The sequence below is a fragment of the Schistocerca americana genome, chromosome 5, assembly GCF_021461395.2.
Source record: "Schistocerca americana isolate TAMUIC-IGC-003095 chromosome 5, iqSchAmer2.1, whole genome shotgun sequence".
Taxonomy (NCBI): Eukaryota; Metazoa; Arthropoda; class Insecta; order Orthoptera; family Acrididae; genus Schistocerca; species Schistocerca americana.
Genome location: NC_060123.1, coordinates 578,886,505 through 578,891,791, shown reverse-complemented (window position 1 = coordinate 578,891,791; position 5,287 = coordinate 578,886,505). Strand labels below are relative to the sequence as shown.

The 5,287-nt window shown below is 45.6% G+C and overlaps 1 pseudogene; it reads left to right on the top strand.

The window, feature by feature from the left end:
- The first annotated feature begins 2,207 nt into the window (after nucleotides 1-2,207).
- Nucleotides 2,208-2,325, top strand: LOC124616849 (annotated as a pseudogene).
- Nucleotides 2,326-5,287: the final 2,962 nt, after the last annotated feature.

The window sequence follows — 5,287 nt, the reverse complement described above, 5'->3', positions numbered from 1 at the left end:
GTGTGTGCATTCAAACTATTGTTCATGCCTGAACTGTCTGGTTAGTGATGGTGAATATTATGGACTGTTACCTGCACTTGTTCAACATAATGTGTGCCACTTAGAAATTTTTAATTTCTGCTGATGAACTGTGTGATTAGTGATAGTTAATATTATGGACTGCTGTCTGCACCTGCTCAACATTGCTGGGTGCCACTGATGGACTGCCTCTACTGAGATAATGTCACTTGTTGGTGTCTGCACCTGTTCAACAATGCTGGGTGCCACTGATGGACTGCTTCTACTGAAAAGATGTCACTTGTTGGTGTCTGCACCTGCTCAACATTGCTGGGTGCCATTATTGGAACTGCTTCTACTGAAATGACGTTTTTTTTTTCATTATTTCAATGTCTTAAATAATGCGTCATTACGGGTTCAGTCAACAAATCATCTGGCTTGTGTTCTTGTATTAGAGTGTAATTCTGGTTTCCTTACGCAATTATAGTATTTCTATTTTTTTAAATTACTTCAGTATAAATGGTATTTAAAATTTCTTGTCTTATTGAAGAAGAACCGTGCCAGATGTGTACGTTGAATCACACTTCCACACACAGAACAGTTACACTTGTGCTTTGGTTTCGTACGTTTTATAGTTGCTGGGGACTTAATTAATTAATTGTGTTAACGGAAATTTTCTTTCATTCTTTGTTGTTATTCTATGCAGTCAGATTGCGTACTAAAACTAGTCAGGGCCAACCGGTTACGAGACAGCGTTACAGAACGTACAGCGACGAAAATTAAAAATATTTTCATTTATTTAATTAAGCCCCCATGCAACAGACGCGAAATTTAACCTTCAGGAAGAAGATGCTGTGATATGCAAATGATTAGCTTTTCAGAGCATTCACACAAGGTTAGCGTCGGTGGCAACACCTACAACGTGCTGACATCAGGAAAGTTTCCAACCCATTTCTCATACACAAACAGCAGTATACCGGCGTTGCCTGGTGAAACGTTGTTGTGATCCTTCGTGTAAGGAGGAGAAATGCGTACCATCACGTTTCCGACTTTGATAAAGGTCGGATTGTAGCCTATCGCGATTGCGGTTTATCGTATCGCGACATTGCTGCTCCCGTTGGTCGAAATCCAATGACTGTTAGCAGAATATGGAATTGGTGGGTTCAGGAGGGTAATACGCAACGCCGTGCTGGATCCCAACGGCCTCGTATCACTAGCAGTCGAGATGACAGGCATCTTATCCGCATGGCTGTAACGGATCGTGCAGCCATGTCTCGATCCCTGAGTCAACAGATTGGGACGTTTGCAAGACAACAACCATCTGCATGAGCAGTTCGACGACGTTTGCAGCAGCATGGAGTATCAGCTCTTAGACCATGGCCGCGGTTACCCTTGACGCTGCATCACAGACAGGAGCGCCTGCGATGGTGTACTCAACGACGAACCTGGGTGCACGAATGGCAAAACGTCATTTTTTCGGATGAATCCAGGTTCTGTTTACAGCATCATGATAGTCGCATCCGTGTTTGGCGACATCGCGCTGAACGCACATTAGAAGCGTGTATTCGTCATCGCCATACCGGCGTATCACCCGGCGTCATGGTACGGGGTGCCATTGGTTACACGTCTCGGTCCCCTCTTGTTCGCATTGACGGCACTTTGAACAGTGGACGTTACATTTCAGATGTGTTACGAACCGTGGCTCTACCCTTCATTCGATCCCTGTGAAACCCTACATTTCAGCAGGATAATGCACGACCGCATGTTGCAGGCAGGTCCTGTACGGGCTTTTCTGGATACAGAAAATGTTAGACCGCTGCCCCAGCCAGCACATTCTCCAGATCTCCCACCAACTGAAAACGTCTGGTCAACGGTGGACGAGAAACTGGCTCGTCACAATACGCCAGTCTCTACTCTTGATGAACTGTGGTATCGTGTTGAAGCTGCATGGGCAGTTGTACCTGTACACGTCATCCAAGCTCTGTTTGACTCAATGCCCAGGCGTATCAAGGCCGTTACTAGGGCCAGAGGTGGTTGTTCTGGGTACTGATTTCTCAGGGTCTAAGCACCCCAATTTGCGTGAAAATGTAATCACATGTAAGTTCTAGTATAACACATTTGTCCAATGAATACCCATTTATCATCTGAATTTCTTCTTGGTGTACCAATTTTAATGGCCAGTAGTGTATATAGGCTTAGGAGGTACCTGGGGCAACGACCTTGCCGCAGAGGATACCCCGGTTCCCGTCAGATCGCCGAAGTTAAGCACTGTCGGGCGTGGCCGGCACTTGGATGGGTGACCGTCCGGGCCGCCATGCGGTGTTGCCATTATTCGGGGTGCACTCAGCTTCGTGATGCCAATTGAGGAGCTACTCGACCGGATAGTAGCGGCTCCGGTCAAAGGAAACCATCATAACGACCGGGAGAGCAGTGTGGTGACCACACGCCCCTCCAATCCGCATCCTCAGCTGAGAATGACACGGCGGTCGGATGGTCCCGATGGGCCTAAAGACGGAGTACTTTAGGAAGTGCCTGTGTTTCAAAATTTGCAATAGCTGAGGCCATGTAATTGGCTTGGCAGCCTAATTTTCTTTCGCGCATTTCGCTGTCGTTGTAGAAGCGGTATCTTGGAGTGACGTGGGTATACTGGTTGGCTACCTACTGTTGATTTCACGAAATTAACATTGCTATGTTAATATTTCTTTTGCCGGTCTGTACCCAACGAAAAGAGCCCTGGAAGGCCGGTACTCTCGTTGAAACTTCCTTGGCCTACCTATTTGGTGTAGGATTGTGCTCCTTGGGTATAAGCCTTCTGGTGGACCCCTTGTTAGGAGGCAATTCAGACTATTGGTTTCTTAACTGAAGAAGTTATTCATGGAGGTCTGTTTGTTTCCTTTTAATTAAATTAAAAGCTTTCTCATAATTTGAGTTAGCTGAAACTCCCGTGAAACTTTTTTACATCAAGGTCTAACTATTTTCATTGCCATATTATTAAGATCCGATATTTTACTCAGCCTGTGTTGTAATTAACTCTAATTGTGATTGCCAAAGGCCTACCTGTTTCAGAGGTTTTTATTTCAGTAAGGCAGTAACAGGAAATGACACATGATGGTACATTGGCCCTGACCTTTCGCATTCCATCCCTTTATCCATAATTGTAATCTCAGAGGATGCGGTGAGACGGTGAGGCAGCCGACCCGGAGAGGCTACTCCCGATGAACCAGACGGGAACCTCGGGGCAGCGCCTCCAAACTCTCCGAAGAACTCGGAAAGCCGAGAGCAAACAAGCAGACATGTAAATCATGCGTAATAATCAGAACATATGAAAATGCTCAACCAAGGTAAGAAACTCAATCCGAGCGTGGCCCCAAGCCACAACCAAACCTTACGTATTACAACAAGGATATTACAATAACAATTACTAATAATACTACCAGATAACTCTTACAATAAACTGTAACAAGTTGATATAATAACCAAGAAATCGCAGGGGTACTCGAATACATTAATTTAAATTGCTTGAAAAGTAACAGGCAAATATCGAGGGCTAACGCAAACAACTACAACAGTAATTGTATTCAGAACAAGGGGCAAAATCTCACCAGAGTTATGGAATTCATTGGCGAAAATGAGCCAAGATTCACTGGATCGCTAAAGCCGTAGGCAGTTTTATAGTCGTATCAGACAGGGAAGTAACAACCCCCAAAACAAATAAGACTCTGTTTCGACCTCAGTGTTCACTAACACTCGTGGCGGTCTAAATCATAGTACGATTAATTTCAGGCGCGAATGACAAAATGAGCAGTCACTGAACAAGTTGCAATTAAAAGAAATTTAACACATCAAATATGACACACAGATAATTTCAGACAGAGGCACAAGGAAGTAAATTTAATACTTGCGACAGTGTGACGGAGAACTACAGGCAATTCAGCGTAGCAGGAGCAACTTCATCATGGGAGCACATTCACAGTGTCATCAAAAGTATCCGGTCACCCCCAAAAACGTACGTCTCTCATATTATGTGCATTGTTCTGTCACCTACTTCCAAGTACTCCAGATAAGCGACCTTAGTAGTTATTAGACATCGTGAGAGAGCAGAATGAGGCGCTATGTGGAACTCATGGACTTTGAGCATGATTAGGTGATTGGGTGTCATTTGAGTCATATGTCTGTACGCGAGATTTCCACACTCCTAAGCATCCCTAGGTCCACTGTTTCCGATGTGATAGTGAAGTGGAAACGTGAAGGGACACGTACAGCACAAAAGCGTACAACCCCACCTCGTCTGTTGAGTGACAGACACCGACGACAGTTGAAGAGGGTCGTAATGTGTAATACGCATACATCTATCCAGACCATCACACAGGAATTCCCAAACTGCATCAGGATCCACTGCAAGTACTATGCTGGTTAGGAGAGAGGTGAGAAAACTTGGATTTCATAGTCGAGCGGCTGCTCATAAGCCACACATCACGCCAATAAATGCCAAAGGACGCCTCGGTTGGTGTAAGGAGGGTAAACATTGGACGATTGAAGAGTGGAAAAACGTTGTCTGGAGCGAAAAATGACAGTACACAATGTGGCGATCCGATGGCTGGGTGTGGGTATGGCGAATGCCCGGTGAACGTCATCTTCCAGCGTGTGTAGTGCCAACAGTAAAATTCGGAGGCGGTGGTGTTTTTCATGGATAGGGCTTGCATCCGTTGTTGTTTTGCGTGGCACTATCACCACACAGACCTACATTGACGTTTTAAAAACCTTCTTGCTTCCCACTGTTGAAGAGCAGTTCAAGGATGGCAATTGCATCTTTCAACACGATCGAGCACCTGTTCATAAAGCGCGGCCTGTGGCGGAGTTGTTACACGACAATAACAACCCCTGTAATGGACTGGCCTGCACAGAGTACTGACCTGAATCCTATAGAATACCTTTGGGATGTTTTGGAACTCCGACTTCGTGCCAGGCCATACCGACCGACATCGATATTTCTCCTCATTGCAGCACTCCGTGAAGAATCGGCTGCCATTCCCCAACAAACCTTCCAGCACCTGGTTGAACGTGTGCCTGCGAGAGGGGAAGCTGTCACCAAGGCTAAGGGTGGGCCAATACCATATTGAATTCCGGTACTACCGACAGAGGGGGGGCCACGAACTTGTAAGTCATTTTCAGCCAGGAGACAATACTTTTGATCACATCGTATATGTCAGTCAAGTAACGAGTACCTTACCCCCAAAGGGCAGAAAAGACGGCACCACAAAATGAGCAGCACTCCAAATCCACACCAGCA